This window comes from Giraffa tippelskirchi, chromosome 2 (genome assembly GCF_054371585.1).
Source record: "Giraffa tippelskirchi isolate mGirTip1 chromosome 2, T2T-mGirTip1v1.2.pri, whole genome shotgun sequence".
NCBI lineage: Eukaryota > Metazoa > Chordata > Mammalia > Artiodactyla > Giraffidae > Giraffa > Giraffa tippelskirchi.
In genome coordinates this window covers 4,027,785-4,051,826 of record NC_137276.1, presented here as the reverse complement: position 1 = coordinate 4,051,826, position 24,042 = coordinate 4,027,785, and positions in this window count along the sequence as shown.

Genomic DNA, 24,042 nt, shown 5'->3' with positions numbered 1-24,042 from the left:
AGTTCCACAGATGTGCACCTCGCAATCGAGATAATGCGCAGATTCACGGTCCCCCAAAGCTCCCTGGTGTCCCCTGTCATCTGTCTCTTCCCCAGCCCCTGCCCCACGCCATCCCCACACCGTCACCATCCGCTCTCCCTCCCTCTATATTGCGTTTGCAGAATTCTATATAAATGGAACCATATAGCATACACTCGTCTCTCTCTCTCTCTTTTTTGTTCTGCCTTCTTTCATGCAGAATAATTACTCTGAGATTTATCCATGCTGCAGTGTATCAATGTTTTCTTCCTTTTTATTATTGAGTATATTCTTTTCTAGGAAAGTTATTTTGGGGAGGAGTAGAGAACTACACAAAATTCTTCTAAAATTCACCTGGCAGAATAGACACAGAAGAATCATATAAGGACATCTTTAAAGGGAAGAAACACTAGTGGAGAATGTTAAGACTAATTACTGGGATGCGATAATTAACAGTATGGTGCAGAGCTAGAAAAAACAGATGCATCGATGAATTAGAGTGAAACCTCTAGAAGCAGAGGGAAAGGTAGAATTTGAAAAGGACAATGGGATTTTTAAATCAACAGATAAAGAACAGTTGATTTAATAAACACTGTTATGAAAACTACTTAACTAAGATTGCAGGCTTTCCTGATGGCTCAGATAGTAAAGCGTGTGCCTGCAATGCAGGAGACCCAGATTCCACCCCTGGGTCAGGAAGATCCCCTGGAGAAGGAAATGGCAACCCACTCCAGTACTCTTGCCTGGGAAATTCCATGAACGGAGGAGTCTGGTCGGCTACAGTCCATGGGGTTGCAAAGAGTCAGACACGACTGAGCGATTTCACTTTCACTTTCAGCTAAGATTAACTTTGTTGTTGTTGCTCAATCGCTCAGTCGTGTCCGACTCTTTGGAGCCCCATGGACTGCAGTACGCCAGGCTTCCCTGTCCTTCACCACCTCCCAGAGCTTGCTCAAACTCATGTCCACTGAGTCGGTGATACCATCCAACCATCTCGTTCTCTGTCGTCCCCTTCTCCTCCAGCCTTCAACCTTTCCCAGCATCAGGGCTTTTCCTAATGAGTTGGCTCTTCGCATCAGGTGGCCAAAGTATTGGGGCTTCAGCTTCAGCATCAGTCCTTCCAATGAATATTCAGTGTTGATTTCCTTTACGATTGACTGGTTGGATCTCCTTGTAGTCCAAGGGACTCTCAAGAGTCCTCTCCAACACCACATTTGTATAAATCATCAACAGAAAAAGTATAAAAGCAGGAAATATTTTCATAATGTTGAGGTGTCTGAGGACTTCATAAATATTTAGCTACTTGCAGAAATCAGATGATAATATAAAAGTATAACTGTGTAAAAATTAAAAACTAAAAGTTCTTCAACTCTATAGAAAGGCCAAAGGCAGATGACCAAGAAGGACTAACCTAATTCCTCTATAAAGAGCTCTTGAAGATGGTTTATAGCCCACACATGTCCAAGTTGAACCATGATCCTCATGTATATACGAAGTTAAGTGTACAGTAGAAGAAATGCAAGTGTGCAAACAAGACAATGGAAAGATGTTCAGATTCACAGTTGATGAAACAATTTTTCAAGCTGGGATCAGGTGTTTGAACCTCTTTGCTAAAGTGGTGCAGACATATCATGGGATTTAGCAAGGGAGAGAACTTCCAGGGGAGAGTGGATACGGCAGGATCCAGTGGGCAAGAATGGAAGCAGGAAGATGGTTATGAAGGGGGTGGTCTTGATACAAGCCTGTAGACAGAAAGGGGGTGGGGGAGGCAGCTAAGCCTAGGCAGTGGCAGCTAAAATGGATAAAAGCAGATGGATTCAGAGTCAGAGGACTTTGCTACGACTGCCCTTGGCATAGGAGAAAGTGGTCATCACCGTTACCATGGCCTCAGTTTGCCCAACAAAGAAGGCTTTGAAGGTCTCTGAACTCTGGCTCGTCTTGGACCAGTGACCTTGTCCTCTGGGGGGTCTTGTCCTCACTCACAGCTGCAATGAATGGTGAGGATTTGAATCTGACCTGTGAATACCATCATCTGGGCTTCTACTGAAGGAAATATTCTTAAAATGTTCAGATCTAAAGTGAAGAAATCTGCAGGACATTTGCCTGGTCTAATTTCATAATAAAGTTTGAAATTTCAGAAAATTTAATGTTCATTTATTTGCTTTCCTCAACAGAAAGCTCTTATTGATACCCACCAGGTGCCAGGCACTGCTCGATACCATGAAAAGTAACTCATACGGCAAAGGCCCTTGCCTTCCAGAACCTTCCAGATAAGAGATACGTACCATGGAGCTCAATAACAAAAATGTGCAGAGGAAGAAGCAGTGCCCAGCTGCCCGGGGTCCTGTGGAAGGGCTCAAGAGCGTGTGACATGTGGAGACTTCAGTAGAACCTTCGAGAAGTTACCCAGCCCATAGTGGAGCCTGGGCTGAGCCCCTTCCCGATGGTCTCGTTTCATCCTCATGACCAGGGGATGGGCACACGTCATCAGTGTGATCCTGAGGAGACGAAGCCTTAGGAATGGCCAAGTGAGTTTTAGAGCCAAAACTCACAGTCAGATTCACCCCAGAGTCTGCCCTCTAGGACACACATCTTCACAGGGATCTGCCTGGAAAGTGCCGGGAATTCTCAAGATGGACCCAAGGGTGGGTGTTCCAGACAGAAGGGCGATGGCAGAGGACCATGGTGAGAACAGCAGTGGGCATCTGGGTAGGAAGTATGACCAGGCAAGGGGAGGGCCGGTGATGATGGCCTTGGGGACAGCATTGTGAGGTGTGGCCTCCTGCAGGAGGCCCTGGACTTGCTGATGGTGTGAGATGGGGGAGGGGCCTTAGGGGTGATGCTGTGATCACTGTACTGGCCTCGATGTGAAGGATGGATTCAGACTGGAGCAGAGAAGGATGCTCGTGGGGCTGGGCGGGGGTGGGAGGAGGGAAGCACAGGACCTGCCCAGCCAGGCACCCGGAGACCTGGAGGCCCCTCATAGGATCCTGCTCCCCTGTGATGTCCTGGACCCCAGCCCAGAGAGGAGGCACAAAAGACATCACAGGACATGGTTCTCACCCATGAGATGGGGTGGGGAGAGAGGGAGGGAGGAAGAAAGAGAGGGAACCTTCCGGAAGGCGGCAAACATTTGCTCAATCCTCAATGGGGAAAAAAAAAAGCCAGACCAATTGAGCATATAATATCGACGAGCGTCTCTTGGGCAAAAGTCACACCTAAGCCCATATGTTTTAACAAATTAAGAGGTAAATAACGTGCTGAAGGTAGCGTGAGCCACATCTGAGCATCTCCAACAATGAGAAATCTTGGTGCCTCAACTGCAGATGTCCATGGAAATAGCCTCCTTTATACTCCCTGGCAAAGGCTTCACTGGCTTGATTTTTTCAGTGCGAGCACTGGCTGTATTGTGCTCAACCTCCAGACCCTCTGTAAGGAGGGAAGCTGCCTGTGTTTCTATGTTGGCTTAAAATCCATCAGCAACCTCCCGGGGCTGATAAGACAGAGTTTTTCAGTAGGAAAAATTCACCCAGGACCATCTTATGCATAAAAAGAGACACGCAAAGGTTACATCCTGAATTTGAAGGGCCCGTTCATATTCCTGCCAAGAAAACATTAATTTATGTAAAGAAGCCTGGCTCAGCCCCCAAATGGTTAAATTTCCCGCAGTCTTGCGTTTCCTGTTCGTTAGTGGTGAATCTATCTCCACGTACAGAGGCCATCAAATCTGGTCACCAGAGACTCCCCGTTGACTTACATTGGGGTCCAGGGATTGCTCCTGTTCTTATGGAAAATACCTCCGAAATCCCCGAGCTGAGCAGTTTGATCTCCTCTGCGGTGAGAGCTCGGCTGAGAAGGGCTGAAGAGTGCAGAGAACACTTTCCTCGCATAATTTCATTTGTCAGGAGAATCTTGCGGCTGACATTGGAAGAGTGATTTAATTGATTTTAATCATACACCTGAGAGTGGGAAATTGAGCCCTCTGTCCTGAAAAATAATTCTAGGCTTCCACCAGAATATCTAATTTGCAGCTAATAGTTTTTTCTTGAAGTTTTGTTGTGAAGTTTGGAAAACACAGATCAAGGGTGAACGTCAGGTGGTGAATGGCAGCCCAGGAGGCTGAAAGCACCCAGGCGCGCCCTGCAACTCAATGTGTGCATGTCCAGGGAGTTGGGACATGTGGCCGCCAGCCATGGGCACCGTCTGCAGAGCCGGCTGCTCTGGGCATGCTGTCCTTCAAGGGATGTGAAGGTATTCGTGGGCCAGTGCCACCCATGGTCTCCAAGCCCTCATTAGATGCACAATCTAGGACCCCAGGGCTCCGGGGAAGCACAGGCTGTTGTGGGCTTGACTGAAATCTGCGAGGGGACACATATTACTGAATTTTTCCAAGGGAAGCTTTCATTCGCAATGGATCAACATGAAAAATAAATGAGGGTGGCTTTCATCTTCTTAAATTTAATCCACTGTAAGGAAATGTTATTTCACAAAAAGAGCTTCTGGGCTGGAATGAGCGTATCCACATGAAAGAAAGTCAGGTTGGCTTTGCATGGCAAAGGGCCAGAGCATTTTATATCTGCTTCCCGAGGAAACCTCTGTGACCTTGTGGTGCTAGGGGTGGTTTAGTCACTAAGTCTTGCAAGACCATGGACTGTAGCCCACCAGGCTCCTCTGTCCATGGAGTTTTCCAGGCAAGAATGCTGGAGTGGGTTGCCATTTCCTCCTCCAGGGGATCTTCCCGACCCAGGGATTGAACCCAAGCCTCTTGTGTCTCCTGCATTGGCAAGCAGATTCTTTACCATTAGCGTCACCTGGAACACTGTAGCTTCTCCAAAAATGCGCTTCCTGGACTTGGAGGAGAAATATAAACAAAGTGCAGTGAGCGGTGAGTAAACCCCATCATTCATTTCAGATCTGAGGAAATTTCCAAAGCCCTCTTGGGCCCTCTTGCCTGGTTCAGTGGGTCCTGCATCCTGGGTCACGGCTTTGGGCAGTTTGCCCTGTGACCTTGAACATGTCATCTTTCCGTGCTTTATTTCTCTCAGTTTTTGAATGCATCTGGCACATGCTCTACCTATTACCTTGGAATGTCATAAGTGAATAATGTCATAGACATGAACTTGGAGTCTCTTGGAAAATAATGGGAAATTAAATACTTAACTTTCTTAAGAGATTGTGGACACGATAATAGTTATGTTTTTAGTGTCCGAGAGCCTTCAGTCTCCAGGGTGACTAGTCAGTGTCCTGTGATGACATTCACAAGTTGCCCAAAGCACTGATGTGGAAATGAACTAGGGTATATAAGGAGAATACTTGGTTTGGAATTTGGATGTGATCAGGTACTGATTCTGTGAAGAAAGGGATTGTCTTGGTCCCTCTGAGCCTTAGTTTTCCCATCTGTCGAATGGGAGACACCGCATGGTCTCACCGACTAGCAGCTTAGGGGAGATGGAGAGAGAAGGATTCTCAGAGTGCTGGCCAAAGGTGGGCTGTCGCCCCATCAGATCATATACCTGTGATCTCCCCAGTCAGCCAACACTCCCCACGGAGGCTTCACCCGGAATGTCAGGATGTGGGGCAATGCAGCCAGCCCTGTGGATGATGGGGGGTCTCATCAGACTATGGTATGCCCCATGGCTGGCACTGTGCCCTTGACCCCACCCTCACTGGCTGAGAATGTGAGAGCAGTGGAGAGGACGAGGCAAATATACACTTCCCAGAGCAAACCTGGTGCTTCCTGGAGGACAGGCTCTGCCGGCAGCAGAAGGAACAGCCCGGAAATCTGCAACTCCACTGGAAATTGACAACAAGACTGGTTCCCAAAACAGTAAACAATTAGCGAGCAGCTGAGCCCCTCTCAGACATGGTGGGAACTTAGAACTTGGATTTTGAACTGTGCCACTGAGACGTTCTGCCTTCTTAGGCCCCAAATACACAAAGCACCAAGTGCTTAGAAACAATGGCCTTTAGAACAGCCTCAGTTTTCCAAGAGTGTCAGTAGCAGAAGCCCTCGTATCTGGGCCAAGCTTTAGAGTTTACAGAGTCCTTATATAAACATCACCACACTGAACTTCCACAAGGATCTTCAAACTCAATATTTAATATGCTAACACAGGCATACTGAGTCTCAGTAAATTTAAATTCAGAAGCAGAATTGGGTAAAATAAAAATGTGGGAGAAGTCAATCAGCTTCTTAGACACATATATTTTCTGCAGTAGATATTTTATAATTGTTTTTAATCTTTTCTGACATCATTCATCAGTGTGTACACACACACACACACACCCCTAACTAAAAAGTTTCACAAAGCACTACTTTTCTCTGTGTGTGTGCTAGGTCACTTCAATCATGTCCAACTCTTTGTGACCTTATGGACTGTAGCCTCCTCTGTCCATGGGATTCTCTAGGCAAGAATACTGGAGTGGGTTGCCATACCCTCCTCCAGGGGATCTTCCTGACCCAGGGATCGAAACTGCATCTCTTGCATCTCGGGCATTGGCAAGCAGCTTATCTACCACTAGTGCCACCTGGGAAGCCCTACTTTTCCCTAGTATAAACCAAAGTCTGTAATATTTTCTATTTTAGACAATCTAATCTTATTTTTTAAGAAGTGCTGGTTGCAGCTCTCTAAACTGATTTCATGACAACACAAGTGGGTCATAACCAGCAATACAAGATTTTGAGTCTATGTAACTACAACATTCTCAAAACTGTGACCCAATTATCAATATACTTCTTTCGAAATTATAAGAGTAGGAAAGAAAGTTGTTGCACATGGCAAGGGCCTCCTAGTTTTCACCAGCTCTTTCTACTTTCAGCCCCTGAAAAAGTAGAATAACTTGGTAGGGGGGTGGTCGCATGGCCCCAGGGTTAGCAAGATGATATTTGAGTCCGCTGCAGATAACATCCCCTCTGCCTTTAAATACCACCTCTGGTCACCACAGTGTGTTCACAGGAGTTCATGTCATTCATCCATATCTAAAACGTTTTAAATTATGAGCCTCTTTATTGAAATAAGAACATGTTTAAGCTGAATAATAATTTTTAAAATATTTTTTTTTTATTTATTTAGCTATGCCAGGCAGGTCTTCATCATGCATGCAAACTCTTAGTTGTGGCAGGTGGGATCTCCTTCCCAGACCAGGTCACACCCCGGTGCCCTGCTGTGGGAGCTCGGAGTAGCCTATAGCACTAGGGAAGTCCCAAGGTCAATAATTCTCGATAAAAAATCCTTCTTCTCAGCAAGAACCAAAGAAATGCCTGTTCTAATGACCCTTTGTTCATGGATAACCGGTTTCCATAATGATATGAACTTTACTTGGTAATTGCCATGTAACGAACAAACCGGAAGCTGTTGCCTCCCAGTAAGTGCCAGGGTCTCAGCGCATGCGCTGATGTTCTGCTTCGTCACAAGCCCATCCCTTTGAGCACTGCCTGGACCACTTGGTCATTTGATGCATCTACCCTTTGATCTCCTTCCTCCCCTTCTTCCTCCTTCTCTCTATTTTTCTACCCTCTTTCTCTCTCTTTTTTCCTTCTCTCTTTCTTGCTCTGTCTTTCATTCTTTCTTTTTTTAAATCATTACAGATTCACAGGTGATTACAAAATTGTAAGAAAGGTCTCAGGTAGACCTCAACTCATTCCCTCCAATGTATATACACTCTACAACTATAGTACAGTATTAAAACCAGAAAACCGACAAGGGTGTGAGCCATAGAGTTTATGTATATGTATGTATATATGTATATATAATCAGTTTTATGTGCACTCTTTTCTCTGTGTGTGTGTGTGTCTGTGTGTGTGTGTCTGTGTGTGTGTGTGTCTGTGTGTGTGTGTCTGTGTGTAGGGTTCTAAGCCACCGTATCCATGCACAGTTTCCTGTAACTAACCCTCACCATTGTCAGGATGCCAGTCTGTTCTAGGTTTCCACTGCCTCCCTCCTGTAACCACAAATTCTGGTCTCTCTCTAATACCTGGAGAGCCCTACTCCTCTCACCATCTCTATAATTTTGTTATTTCAAGAATGTTATATAAAGGGAATCCTGTGCAACCTCATAGGTAATCCAGGGAGGCTTTCTCCCTCGGCATCCCCTTGAGACCCACCCGCGTTAATGTGTGTGTCAGCACTGTCTTCTTTTTTATTGCTGAGCAGTATTCCGTGTACATATTTTGTCTGACCATCCAGCTGTGAAGGACAACAGGGCTATTTCTAGTTTTGTGCTATTACAAGTAAATCTGCTACACATGTTTGTGTGCAGTTCTTCATTTCTCTGGCCAGGAGTCCAGTTGCTGAATTGTGTGATAATTGCATGTTTACTTAAGACACTGCCATACTGACTTCCAGAATGGCTGTGCCATTTTCGGTTCCTACTTGCGATGTATGAGTGATTCGTTTTTCATCATCCATGCCAGCATTTGATATCATCACCGTGTTTTCATTTTGACATTTGGATAGGTATGTCATGATGTCTCATTGCAATTTTAGTTTGCTTTTCGCTAAAAGCTAGTAAGGGCATCCCTAGTGAGTTAGTGGTTAAGAACCCACCTACCAATGCAGGAGACATAGGTTCTATCCTTGGATTGAGATCCTCTGGAGGAGGAAATGGCAACCCACGCCAGTATTATTGCCTGGGAAATCTCATGGACAGAAGAGCCTGGCGGGCTATAGTCCATGGGGTCACAAAAGATTCAGACATGGCTTAGTGACTAAAGCTCATCAAATGATTGATCTTGTTTATGCATTGACATAACCTCAGTCAATGGACATGAGTTTGAGCAAACTCTGGGAGATAGTGAAGGACAGGGAAGCCGAGCGTGCTGCAGTCCTCGGGGTTGCAAAGAGTCAGACATGACTTAACAACTGAACAACATTTTCGATAAAAATCCTTCTCCTCAGCAAGAACCAAAGAAATGCCTGTTCTAATGAGGTTCTAACCACCTCAGTCACCCCTCCTAACCTCCCCCAAGAATGTTGAATCCATGTTAGATCCTCTGGTTATGGAATGAAGAGAGCGGACTTTCCTAACGTCTCCTTAGGGACAGAGAAACAGGTCCCTCTCTGAGCCAGGCTCTCAGGTGGGTCCAGAGAGAGGAGCAAGGAGGCTACTGAGGTGTCTTGGCAAAGTGGGAGTGTTCTTAGCCGAGCCTCCAGTGAGCGAAGGGAGCTGAGAGTGAATGAGCAGCAAATTCAGACAAGGATGTGACAGCCGCAGAGCGATCGCCAGGTCCCACACAGTCACGAGAGCTGAGCCCTCCGTTTCGCTGTCTGCATCTTTGCATCTCGGAATCCCTCCCTGTCTCTCGCTCAGCCTCCCCTGATGTCCCTGTCACAGTCTTGTCTTCTTGTCTTGGTAAACGGCAAACATTTACAACCCAACTAGAATGCCACCAGGATAAACCCTGTGTTTGCTCTTTGGACGGTATTCAATAAATTACAGTGAGCTGCAAATGTCAGTGGCTTGGGAACTGTAAGCGCTTTGCCTGGAAGTCTTTAAGCAAAGACCCGCAGCTGGTGCAGGGTGAGGTGAACCCCAAGGATAAGCCCCTTTAATGGGAGCGAGGAGGTTTGCCACAGCCATCACAGCAGTAACTTAGCACCAGACACCATGTGTGGTTATGAGGCTGGATTTCTCTGATCATCTAGAACCATCTCTTCAATGGCTCTGTCTTCTGAGTTCTGGAAAAGTAGATAGGTTCAACAAAAGCCTGCCTAAGGGTTGAACCAGCAAAACTGTCATGCTTATCTCTGGGGACCAACGTGGACCATTAAATTAACTTCATTTGTGATTTCAGTGACCTGAACCACCAGTGGAGACTCTGTGGTGTAAAACATGAGGATAAGAAACAGCATAGCTACCAACTCCCTTTATTAAAATGCCGTGACTATTCCATGTAGAGGGGGACACTTAACCCCCTCTCACATGACTGGCTCAGCATTGTTCTTGGGGTCATTGACTCTGCCTGTTCTCCAAAACCTAAACCCAGAAGTGGACACTGGAAACTTGATTTTCATTTATTATATTCAGAGAAAGGATTCCTACTCTCCATCTGGCTTAGGAAACATTTTCATGCTCTTTAGGAAGGAGGCAAGATTTCTGACAATAGGAATTTCTTGAGCATCACCAGATAGCACCTTGAAGGTGCACCTGCCTGGGACGGTGTCCACTTCAAGACACATGGTATTTTTAGCAAGTCAACAACCCAGGCAAATCGTAGCTTAACCCTTGTAATTCAGTTCAGTTTTGGGGTATATTGTTCACGTTCAAAAACTTGTTTTTGAGTGGTTCTTCTTATGACCCCACATAGATCCTCTGTTAACAAATTCTTAAATAAATATGACAATAGCCAACTGGCAGGCAAAAAAAGAAAACAGATTTACTATTAATAAAACTACAGCAACAAAAGCAAAACACATCGTTTGGTTTCCTTTCTTTCTGCCCATCACCCACCTGTTCCAAGTGTGCCCAGAGCTTCTTTTCAGCTTGGCTCGTATGGACCCCCATTCAGATTATGAAGGGGGCTGCGAAGAAATGACGCCTGGTCCTTGTGTTCTGAACTCAGAAATTAGTCTCGTCCATCCAAGCTACATTCACCCTCTTGAATTATTTCACTTTTCACCAAAGCGGGCTTTGCAGACAGGCTTAGTTTTCATCCTGAAGGGTCCCGCTTCCCCCTCAGCTGACAAACTGGGGGGAGGACAGACCAGCTCTGGCCCTTGTAGGGAACTCCATGGGGCCGTCTGCCCCATCAGGCCTGGAAGAGGGCTGAAGTGTTTGCCACTGAAGGAATGTCCAGCTTAGGGGACAATGGACCAGGAGTGTCTGTGAAAGAGCCCTCCTGGTGTGATGGGGACCTTCTAGTAAAACAGGGCAGACAGGAACACATCATGTTTATATATTCATTCAACAAACATTTATTGAGGGCCTGTGTGTGCTAAGTCACTTCAGTCATGTCCAACTCTTTGAGACCTGATGGGCCATAGCCCATCAGGCTCCTCTGTCCATGGGATTTTCTAGGCAAGAATGCTGGAGTGGGGTGCCCCGCCCTCCTCCAGAGATATTGAGTGCCTACTATGCACCATATCCATACGTATTAGGGTTAAAGCACAGAACAAGACCCAAACATTCTTCACATCATGAGAGTATAGGGGCTACTGTGTACTCAGACATTAATCATATAATGTCATGAGCCATTAAATATAGTTTTGACAGGTTATGATAAACATTGGTGAAAGTTCACAGCCCTTTGCTGTGTCCTGATCTGTAGCTCTAGAAGAGTTTTCACTATGGACGTTCCTCAAATCTCACTCAAATGTCATCAGGGTAGGCTAATTGCTATGACTGAAAACACCAAGTCTCAGCAGGTTCAAACAGGAAATGTTTCCGTCTTTGTCATAGCTGTTAAGAGCTAGCCGAGTGAAGGCCGCTCCACACGGGCTTGGGGACCCAGAACCTGCCATCCCATGGACCTGGTGGACGGGCAATGAGGGCAAGGAGCCAGGCAGAGGCTGTGCCATGATCCACCATCCCCACATCCATTCCACGGGCCACCGGGACACCTGCTGCCTCCTAGGAGTGACCAGAATTGGAAAGTGGGGCTAATGGTGTCCCGAGAGGACAAAGAAATAGGGACTTTGGTGAGCTCCCTGAGCACCCTCTGTCCTTGGAATCTCTCTCTTGCAAAGTGTGTGTTATCAGAATGGCATAGTGGACAACTGGGCTGTGTCTTTTATAGCTTGTCCATATTTTGGCTTGTCCCAGGAAACACTCATTCCTGGAATTACCTATCAGCTGTCCTCTATGCTGTCTTGTCCATATAATCATCTGGCAACTATTTTCTAAGGAGTAGCCTTGTCTTATATTTTCTGGAGTTATAAGTGAGTTTGCATCATGTTTAATGTTTATTAAAACACCTTTTGGCCCTAGGTGAAAATATAATCAGAAAAAAAAAAACAAAACTTTAGTAATTGATACTTTCTAAACAAACAGAAAAAAATCACATGCTGTGGAGCCAAGACCCCAGCTCATGGGGCTTTTTGGAGACTCAAAGGAGACAACAAAGGTGAAATAAGATGCGATATATTGTAGGTGCTCAATAAACACTACTTATATTTATTATTGTTTCATAGGAACTTTCATAGAAAGGTGCTGAGGGAAAGTATATCAACAAATCAACCTAAAGGTAATCCATAATCTGACATTTTTGAGCAGCCAAGACTAAAAGAGATGTTCTGAGTCTCAAGATAAAAATGCAACTCTGACAACTGACCACTGACCATCAATTCCCACGTTTCCTGACTCTTTCCCAGGACCCGATGAGGGTGCTGGGTTCTCAGATGATAAATGAACCTGCCCTCAATGGATTCAGTTTTGTGGGGGGAGATGCTTCTACAAGGCTTCCTCCAGGCTGGTAACCTAGCCAGTGAAAAACAGCAGTTCCAGGACCGACCTCCGTGCAGACCTCTGTTGGCCCCGCACTGTGCCAACATCTCCATTCATTGTCAGTATCAGTGCAGACAGTGTTCCAGGCACAGTGGCGCCAAATGGGACTTTCTGCTCTGTTTTTGAATCTTAAGTCTCAGTTTCTCCACCAAGGGAAGCAGGCTTAGAGATAATAAGAATGAGACTCGCATGGCTGCTGTGAGGTTGAATTTGACAATGTGGGTAGAAGTCCTTCCCTAAGTAGCAGAGAGTTTAAAAAGCCAGTAACCATTGATGTTATAGAAAATGTCACTTTGAGGCAAACTTTTCACTAAGAACATCTTCAGTCAAAATGAACACATAAAAACATTTCCCATAAACAAATGAACAGTTGGTTCTACTGGGTGGCAACCATATCCTGTAGTGAAGACACTTGCCAAGTGGTTCAATCTCTTGCCCTTTTCTAGCCCTTTCTAGAACTTACTAACATCTAGATTTTCTTTTCTGCTTTGGGGTTTAAAATATGCATGTTCCTGTTGCTCTTGGCCACACATACTGCCTGATGGATGACTTTAATTATTAATGAATTGTTTGTGCCCACTGATGAGACGTAAGATTGTTTATTTCTAAACTCCATGATTGTTTTAGTTAAAAAAATCAGGGAAAGTAAATATTTGGAAATAAACTACAGAAGTACATCTATACTATAAAGCTATATTTCAAAAGCACAGATGAAACAAAGAACAGAAATAAGTACAAAAATAGTTAAGAGCAAAGCATGCTGAATTCCAAACACCTAAGGCAAGTCTGGCTTTAATTTTCAAATCATCCAATTAATGTTTTTCTGCTCTCTACCTTGAACTTTTTATAAGCAGACCAGGATTCCAATATCTAAGCAGGTGGTAATCCAGTGCATATTTTGCATAGCTTCTAATTTGGTAAAATGAATCGCTGAAAGAGAAAGAGGGATGGCCGTTCTCACACCAGAGTGCCAAATTTATTCTCCATTTGAGAATAAAAGAAAGTTTTTCCTTCACCATCTGCCCTTAAATGTTTGATTGAGGGATATTTGCTTCCATTCAAGGTACCTTGCTGACAACAAAGCCAGAAGCGCCTTATTCCACAGGCTTCTTAGGACCAATAAATTCTGCTAATACCAACCGCTATTCAGCTGTCCCTGTGGTGCTTTGGTTGGAAGCACGGAGCCCTGTCTCCTGAGCACTGCCTGTCACCCAGATGGTCAGCTACCAGGACCAGAAGCTGCTACCTGGTGCCAGACCTCGTTCCCTTCCTTGCGGGGAGCCGGGGGAGGGTTACTGCTGACCTTGAAGAGTGAAGAGATGCTCCAGAGGCCTAGATGCTCACAAGCCAGAGATGTCTCATGGCGAGTCCTTGGTGTTTACTTCCTCTGTCATATCTGTGGTTCCCTACCCCTGTAGCAGCAACACTCCCGAGCTCAGGAAGAGAGAAAAGAGAGCCTGCTTCTCAGAGGTCAGCCTTCACCAGAGTGGTCTCCTTACAGCTCTAAAATTAAAAATTGAAGAAAATAAAAAAAGAAGAGAAAGAGAAAACTGGTAACTCTCACCCTGAGTCTGCCACTCACCTGTCTTTCTGCTCACACTCCCATGGAAAGAGCGGGGGCCTTGATTCTGAGAATGGCAGCCCCCCAAGCCCATCCCAAGCCTGCCCGTGTGACAGCCAGCACTCTTCAGGGCAAGCTGGCAGATCTGGGCAGGGGGTGGGGAGAGGAAGCTGCCAGGCTTCTTTGCAATTCAGATGGTAATGTTCTCCTGGGCTTGTTTACCATCTGCTGGGCACACAGACATTTCTCTATTTGGTCATTAATTAATGTCCCAACTACCAAGCCACACCAAACGTGCAGCACTGGTATTTCTGAGGCACTTGTTTACAAAGTCAGTGCAACTGAATTTCTTTCAAATTCTATGGCTTTTTACTACTTGAGAGTGGCTTGAGTTTGAATTTGTTAAGACACATTTTTGTCAGAAACTCAATAGCTTGGAGGTCAGTCAAACGGATAATATATGAATGTGTGCCTTATTTTTAATGATTTCCCTGAACACTATCCTTGATCCAAACTGTCTTTATCCCTTTGACAATCTGGAGATTAGTTATCAGAACATAAAGAGAAGTGCTCTTAAATTTCTCCAGGTAATGGCAACACCTACCTTTTCAAGTCAGGTACTGAATCACCATCAAGATTCCAACCTTTGAAAACTTGGCTACTCAAGACCTGTAGTTTGGGTTGATCGATGCTGTTTAAACTTCTCAACTTCTCTTGGATACATCTCAAAATATCTTGTGTTTCAGCTTCCTTCGGTTTGAAGTGGATTTGGGGTAAGCGACCCCTAAAGATCCTTCTATCTAGAGATCAGACTTGAAGTCAAGGTCTATGGAGCTTGTGTTGACAACGTAACCTGAGGAGTAGGTTGTGGACTGAATATTTGTGTCCCCTCAGAATTCAGGTGTTGAAACCCTACCCCTCAATGTGATGGATCAGGAGGTGCAGCTGTTGAGAAGTCACAGGATTAGACGAGGTCTTCAAGGGGGACTCCTCACAAACTGTGTCCTTTGAACAGACATGAGACAGCTTTTCCTCCCTCCCTCCCTCTCTTTTTATCTCTCCCCCATTTCTCATATGAGAACACAGCCAGGAGGCTGTCATCTGCCAGCCAGGAAGATTTTCATCAGAACCCCATCACGGTGGCACCCCGATCTTGAACTTCCAACCTTCAGAAGTGGAAGGAATAAACTTCTGTTTTTTATAACCACTTCATCTATGGCACTTTGTTATAGCACCTTGAACAGACTAAGGAAGGAGAAAAGCAAAGACGTCCATGAGGCTTGGCCTTGGTCTGGCCGAGAGGGAGTGGCCAAGAGAGGGTGGTCTCTGCTTAGGCACCCCTCTTTGTAGGGTTGACTAGCCAACTAATGAGCAGAAGCAAGCCACCAGCTCACAGCATGATTACACAACGAGCCCTTGACTTCTGAGTCCATGTGCGTGATTTCCCAGGAAACATGGAGAAGAAACTTTTGGACAATTGCACTAAAGTACCTAGGCCTGCTTGCTTCATTAAACTCACCTTAGAACAACCAGGTCTTTGTGTATGTGTGTGTGTGTGTGTGTGTGGTGGGGAGGAGGTTGTGTAGCATTGGCCCCTAATGAAGCAACTTCTTCACAAAGTATTTGGTGCGATTCAGAAGGTAATGTCTTTCTGCCCTCATTTCTTAGATCTGGCAAAGTTGGACAAATGGGCTAATTTGGTGCATGTGGATTCAATATTTCACATTCCATAGAAGAACAGGCTCATGAGTCCTAGCAAACAGGTCTCAGATCAGAAAGAGCCACCCAAACTGGAAGTTGGGTGAGAATATATGAGAAGGGGTAGAATGATTTTTAAATTATTTTTTAAATTGAAGTGTAGCTGATTTTCAACATTGTGTAAAAAGTGACTTTTAATGTCCTTGCATCCCTGGGACTGGACGATCCAATGTCCTATTGCCTTGGGAGTGTGGCCTGGCCCTTCCAGTCCCCCTGGCTCTGGGCTTCCAGACGGGCCTCTGAGGAGGACTAGGCTGTCACTGTCTCTGATGCCACAGTGATTGTGGGAAGGGGCTCTGTGGCACCCCCACAAGGGATGTCTTCACCAGGCAGAGCAGGGGGAGGCCCCAGCAGAAGTCCCAAAGCAGAGGTCCAGTCGTGTCAGGACCCCTCCCACTGAGAAGCCCACCTCCCCAGGGGTCCTTCACAGATGACACCTGCAGACTTCAAGGCTAAATAGCCTGATAAGTAGAGAGGACGTGGGCCAGCCTCCCCCTGGAGTGACCGTGAGCCCGAGGCCTGGCAGGCTCAATCCCAGTGGAGATGGCAAGGTCAGTGGCAAACCTGGGTGTGGGTAGGGAATGGTGAGGCCTAGGGGAGACAGGATATGACTTTAGTAAAAGGGAAGTGAGTGATAGTCGCTCAGTTGTGTCCAACTCTCTGCGACCCCGTGGACTGTAGCCTGCCAGGCTCCTCAGTCCATGGGGATTCCCCAAGCAAGAATACTGGAGGGGTTGCCATTTCCTTCTCCAAGGAAGCAGGGAAGTCAATAGATAAAAAGTCCGTTTCCTTTTATATGGCTTCCTTCATGGCTTTTAATCACTGCATGGACCACTTTGTGTCCCTCTTTTACCTTAAATTATTGACCAAAGTCAAAAGGGACACCAAAGTCTCTCTCTGGAGAGCACCCCCCTTCCCTGGCTCTGGGCCCAGCTGCCCCTGCATTTTCACGGAGCCTCAGGACAAGAGGGAAGGACAAGCCCAGCCCCCACAGGTCTCCCTGGGGGCATCTGGAAGATTCTCACTAACCTGTTGCGACTTCAGGATGTAGTGACGTTCCCCAAGCTGCTCGACAACATCCCTCTAAACTGTTCTGAGCAGAAACGCCTGTACTCACCCTTTTGGGGGCTCTGTGCTCTAGGCAGTGCTTTCTCCTGCATATCTCACCCTTTTGGGGGCTCTGTGCTCTAGGCAGCGGTTTCTCCTGCATGTCTCACCCTTTTGGGGGCTCTGTGCTTTAGGCAGCGCTTTCTCCTGCATGTCTCACCCTTTTGGGGGCTCTGTGCTTTAGGCAGCGCTTTCTCTTGCATGTCACCCTTCGCGTGTGTGTGCCCCTGCCCCCCAACTGCCTCCAAACTGGCAGTCAGGGGAAAGACAAACTAGTCTATCGTCACCGACTCAGCGAATTAAAACCGACACACACACCTGCAAACAACGGCCCCCACCCCCAGCCCCTTGCAAACTCTAAAGAGAAACCAATACCTCAAAATATTTCCTTCTGGACAGCCTTTGACCTCCATGTAGGCAAACCTTGGGGAGAAATTCCTATCCATAATGGCTTAAATCTATCAAAACACCTCCTTGATTGATAAACGTGCTGGGTTTATATTATGATTACTACATACAATTTTCTGTCACTGTTAATTTATTTGCAAGTCTTAACCTGGGAGGGTATGACACCGGCATTATTTTAAAATGAGAACTGTAGAAATAAATCATCACCTCCAAATAGTACAAAGAAAGCGCGACCCAATCACTCAGTACACAGGTGCCGGGGTAGGACAGGCTACAGGCTCTACACGCAAACACACAGCCACACGCTTCAGCTAGCACAAACGCCCTTATATCGAGCTGTGAGGATAATCTGGGCCCCTGTAGGTCTTTTATCCAACGATGTCCAAGGGCTTTGAACAGGAGAGTGCTAACTCTGTCCTCGGGGTGGGGAGAATCTAGGCACAGCGAGGTTCAGTCTTTGGTCTGCAATCAGGCTGCAAGCCCAGCCGAACCTTGGGATAGCTGGCACCTGAACTTGGAGCCGAAACCCCAGCAGAGACACTCCCTTCCCCCTCCTTCATGCAGACAGAGGCCGACGCAGGTGAGCGGGCTGAAGGAGGATGCTCTGAAGGGAGACTTGGAGAAAATCATCAGGACATCGGGATGCATGGGTGGCCGGCAAGTCCCAGGCCATCTGCCCCACCCCGGCCTGTGGCACCTGGGGCCAGGCATCCAGACTGGGCAGGAGATGCAGGCACACCCAGTGGCCGTGGACAGCCCGACTGTAGGAGGCCACTCTTCAAGAGTTGAGGGCCGTCCAGGCAATCCTGAAACATTCCCAAATGAACTTTGCATAGAGACGTTTTCATTCGCTGCCTCCCTCCTCATGCATATTAACAAATGGTATGCGCGGCCTCATTTAATTCACTGATTTTACATTCGGATCACTTTCTCTTTTACAGCTATTTTTACCGGGCTTCATTAATCTTTGTTGAATACAATGGCATACATCTTTAATGCGGCCGCTGTCAAGTCGTATTTCAGCAAGAGCTGCAAACTGAATGACAGCGAGCAATATTAATAAATTTAACATAGACTATATCAATTTTTAACCGAAGGAATGTGGAAAGCTAAATGTATTATTTTTCGTTTAAATCATAGGGTTTATCACCGGTTAAGTAGCAGCGATTTCCAGGAAACTTGTGACGTGCCATACAAATAGATTTACATCTCATTAATAAGTAAATTAGGCAAATGCCTTTCAAGTTCAGACAAGTACATAAGTGTAATCTCCATATTAAAGGAGTAGTCTTTGATAAACCACCAAGGAATTGTGGCAGCCAGGATGTGACACGTTGCCAGGGCTGGGGCCTTGTGCACAGGCCCACCTTAATTACACTCCTTCATTACTAAAGACCGAAGTGTCTCTCCAGTTAAGGTTCTATAAATGAACAGCATGCCGGCACCTCCCAATTCATTTTTGCAGGAACCATGAAAAGGTGGTAACAGTTATGAACAAAAACGAATTATCACCTTTTCTTTCTCTTGCCCGACCCCAGCGTCGCACTAAGATATTGAGACAATTCACCTTAAATCGATAAAAGAAATGATCTGTGGAAGAGGCTATTTTGTTGAAGAAAAGAGAAAGGGTAAACCAAAAAAAAACCTCTGATTTTTAAAAAATTTCTCTTCATAAATCCCAGCAGAGATAATTTGCTGTAAAATGTAAACCCAGTGAGAACTTGTCTGTCTATGTTAAATAAAAAGTTACGGTTGGCAGGAGGCATGTTTTTGCAGTAGCTTTAGCGATTATAGGAAATTACATGCAAAGCCAGAGTTCTGATCCTAAGTTAATTTATAATTGGGAAAAACTTATTAATTAGCTATGTCGCTCTAATTAAGAATTAGAAGAGTGTGCATTAGGAAGGCAGTCAGTAGCCAACTGACAGGAGCTGTTGAAAGCCCAGAAGAGACAGCTGCTCAGCCTTGCCCATCAGCGCCTGGCCTCTTCTGGGAGCCCTGCACGCACAACTGGCCGCCCATCCCTGTAGCCTGATGCCTGAGGCAAAGGCCACAGCGGAAGACGCAGAATCTAAAGCCTCCTTGGGTTGGCCGCCACAGGGCAGGTTTGGACCCAGGTTCGTCCCGCCACCCTGTCCATCTGCACGCAGGACCTGAAGCTTCTAGAAACACACACACCTCAAAGCTCACAGCCTGTTCTACTGTCTTTACCTGGCCCTATTTCTGTCTTCCACCTGATTTGATCTTCTTCTGCCATTTTATTTTTAGCACTCTTCTCACTGTTTTGGTTTTTTTTTTCTTTATCCGCTGGCAAATTCAAAAAAAGGATTAAATATTCAAGTACTTACAAAAGTCAGAAGTTTTCTACAAATGCGCACTGAGTGAAAAACCAAATTTTAGAACCTTTAATTCCAGGGCCTTTCCACATGGGCTGCTCCTTTTTCTAGCGGATTTTGTGTCTTCCATTGCAAACACAGAGCTGTGAAATGACTCCTATTCTGTTGGGTTATTAAGACAGGGAATGAGGTTACAGCACAAACAACAAGATGAAAAGCTACTGTCTAAGTTAATTGTTCACAGCAAAAAAAAAAAAAAAGATTAACTTTTTTTTAACCCAACCTCAACCTTTCTGGTCTGTAAGGGTCATTTTCCCTGTACAGGTTTGCTTTCAATTAGGGCAGAACAAAAGCTCAAGTGGGCATTGGAGAGAAGTCAGTTTTCCTATTTGAATACCAAAAAAGCTGTCCCCCAGATAATGATGCTTAAAAAAAATCTCTGCTTGAGCACATTTCTACCATTCTATTCCATTTGCTGGCAAAACACAAGATTCCTGATGCACTCATTTTACGAGGTTAATGATCTTTTGTTGTCCGCCATAAGCCTATTATTCATTTTAAATTAGAGGCAAAGTAGTGTGTTTAAAAGTAATTCAAATGGGAAGTAGTCTTTCTTTAAAATAGGGGCTTTAATCCCCTTTCACAGTCATTAGCCTGTACTTAGTTAAAAGAATTAGGTTGTACTGGATAAGGAGTAACTTGCTGGCTAGTTTGGGTGTTACCTCTAATGAAACTCGAGGGGCAAAGACGCTCCCTCCTTCGCTTCCGACATACCTCTGTTAACTCTAGGTTTTCCTTTTTAAAATTTATTTATTTTTGATTGGAGGATAATTGCTTTACAATGTTGCATTGGTTTCTGTCATACATCAACATGAACCAGCTATAGGTATACATATGTCCCTTCCCTCTTGAACCTCCCTCTCACCTCCTACCCTATTCCATGCTGTAGATTGTCACAGAGCCCCTGGCTGAGCTCCCTGTATCATACAGCAAATTCCCACTAATTTACATATGGGACAATAAAATTTGAGGCTGGGCATTCAAAATAGTCTGGGGCTTGTTTTCTAGGGTTTGCTCTAAGTCTAGGTAAAGATGACCCAATATTAGAAGGAATTGAAATTCTCAAAGGCAAACCTATTTTACCTTTCAGCCTGAAGATTGCTGAGTTTATCTTGAAAAGATTAAAATCTCTAGAATGTAGTTTTTCTGATTTATACCCAAATGAGGAGGGTCCTGGGAAACCCACTGAAGCAGGTGGTCATGCATGCCAGCATCGGAGTCAGGAAAAGCATCCTCGCCAGGGACTGGGCACTTTGTCTGCAGTCATGAGGCAAGGGATTGGTGGTGGTCTTCTCTGCCGCTCACCCCAGCATCCTAGACCCCAAGTCTGCTTGGTGAACATGCCATCTCTCTAGAAGGTGAAGCTCCATATGTCAAGTCCTCAGTCCCACTAGTCTCAAACTCTTGCTGGTTGGACTCTGCTCTCAGAACAAGCAAAGCCTTAGGAGGGGCCCCTCTGCAACTGCCCCAGTGCAGACGTGTCTGTTTCCACATCCCCAGGAGCTAGTATGAGGCTCAGCACATAGTAGGTGTTTTATATATCAGTGAAGGGAGAGAACAGAGGTGATGGAACAGCTGGCACAGAACTTGAACTCAGTACCTACCCAGCCCCTCAGAGGCACTTGTTTCCTCTCCACCCACCATCGGTGGAATGGGGGTGCTCCTGCTCCCCTTAACTGCTGGCAGTTTGAAGGGGAACCTCCAACACGTCTTGGTGGGGGAGCTTCTTTTGGATGGAAGCTGGCTCTTAGCTCTGATGGCTCTGAGGAAGGAGCTGCCTCTTGGTGTTTCCCAGGACCCGAACTCCGAGCAGAGGATGCATCTGGAGGTCCTCAGGTCCCCCAGCCTGCCAGGGTCTCCTACCCTGTGAGTTCCACATCCTGGGAAAGCAGGCTGGCAGAGGCTGGTGTTGAAAAGGGAAAGCAGACAGATGATGGAAGGCAAGCTGTCTCACTGGATGGATGTGCTCTGGGAGAAAATCAGCTCGCCAAATCCTGTTCATTTTCCACCACGACCATTTCCTTAGAAGGTTTCAGACAAGCTAACTCAATGCTATCTAACCATTATCTAACCTCAGCATCATCTACTCATGATCTAGCATAATATAACTTCAACATCATTGATTCAACAGACATGAACTTGAGCAAACTCTGGGAGATAGTGAAGGACAGGCGAGCCTGGCTTGCTGCAGTCCATGGGGTCACAGAGTCATACACAACTTAGCAACTGAACAACAACAACCCAATGTAGCAAGTTCAGAAGAGAAAAAGAAATACTAAGATAGAAGAAACATACTACTCATTATTTACAAAATCTAATGACTGCTTACTTGGAAATTTTAAGAATTTAAGAGATTTACTATAAATATTAGAAATAAGATTCCAGTGATATACATAATTTAAAATTAAAAAAAATCACTTGCTTCTTATATACCAAAGCTAATCTTTTAAAAAATCAAAAGGATATAAGACTCTGCTGACAATAACAAAGTCACTCTATAAACTTCCCAGGAATAGTTACCAAGAAATACACAGGAAAAGTATGTGAGGAAAGCTATAAAAGTCTAATGAGACGTAAAAGAAGATTTGAATAAATAGAGAGATGCACCATGTTTCCAAAAAGACTCAATATTATAAAGATGACAATACTCCTTAAATTATTTTTTAATGCCAAGCCTCATACCAATAAAATTCCAACAGGACTCCTTCTGAGGGTTAGCTTTTAGAAATGGATAGAATAATTTCTAAGCTTAATATAAAAGGTAAACATGCACAATTTTTGAGACAACAATATGAGTAACTAGGAACTGATAGTACCATACATCAGACAAGCTGTAGAATTAACCCAATGTAGTAATGGTGCAAATAAGATCAAAAAAGCAGGAGGAAGAATCTCACCTCCCCCCACCCAAAAGCATCCAAGTAAGCATGGCAATTATGTAAGAGCTTTATGGGAGGCATTTTAAATCAGCGTGAAAAATACATTGCTTACTAGATGATGATGGGACCCCCCGAGTAGGCATTTGTTGGTGGGGGGATACCAGCAATATTGGGATGCTGCGTGCATATGTCCAGGTCTGTCTTTTGCAAGGTCAGTGAAGAGCTACCTTATATCTCATCAGTATTTTATTATCAGAGAGTTTTTCACACTTGGGTTATCACTTTGTTGACCCTAAAGATGTGTGCTTGTATATACACGTTTGAAAATGTTCAAGCAGGTGGCAGTAAAGAGTCTTAGTTGAACACGAGCTGGTATATGATAACAGTTCTCAAGCACAGGAAAGTCAGGTGTCACCTCTGATGTGACTGAGATGTGTGTCCTTCTGCTTGGGACCCGGGAAGGAAGCACAGGCTCAGCTACTGAGAGATTCTTTTTAAAGTCTTTATTGAATTTGTTACAATGTTGCTTCTGTTCTATGTTTTGGTTTTCTGGCGGGAGAGGCATGTGGGATCTTAGTTGCCTCACCAGGAACAGAACCCAGATCCCCTGCATTGGAAGGCAAAGACTCAGCCACTGGACCACCAGGAAAGTCCCCTGAGTAATCTCGTTCATCTGTTAATAGAAACTTTGAGTACAGCTGTAGCATCTGCACAAGGAGGGCTCGGTCTACTAAGATGCTCATCCATGGATGTCATTTTTAAAAGGTGTTGAAATAAACAAATAAAATCAAACCAAAACAAACAAAACAACACAACAAGAGAATAGTTATCATTAATGTCCTGCCTAGGAATTTCATGCTGTAGTTTATACACTTCCCTGTTTGTTTAATGTATCAGAATAATACTACTGGGTTTCCAATTTAAACTCTAAATGCTTCCAGTATATCATGAATCACTATGTAATTAGTAATATTCATTTTATATTAATAATTTATTTTGTAAAAACTTTAATTTGTGCTGTTATTATTATTGAGAAATAATAGTATTTAAAATTATTTTTTTTCCTTTTTTTCTTATTTGCACAAGGGCACCCTCTGGGCTGAGAGCATCCTATTCTTCATAAAATATTCCAAATTTAAGTGTCCATGTATTATAGCTTTGACAAAAAAATAAACCCCATCTGAATGAGAAGAAATATATAAATGACCTTAAGAAGGACAGGGTTTACTTCTAATCTTAAACTAGAAGGTGAAATCACAAGGAAGAGAGCTGGAGAGATTTAGCCAGGAAAAATTTATATTAGCAAACAAGTAAAAATTAAAGTAAATCAAACAAAGTAAACATCTCTAAGGAAAATGCAGACATATGGCAGACTTGGAAAGGCATATCAGAAAGGTATACAGTCTCAGAAGCACAAGGAAGGAGCTAGTGACCTCACTTCATAAAATCTTTCAGATCAATTCAAAAAGGCTAA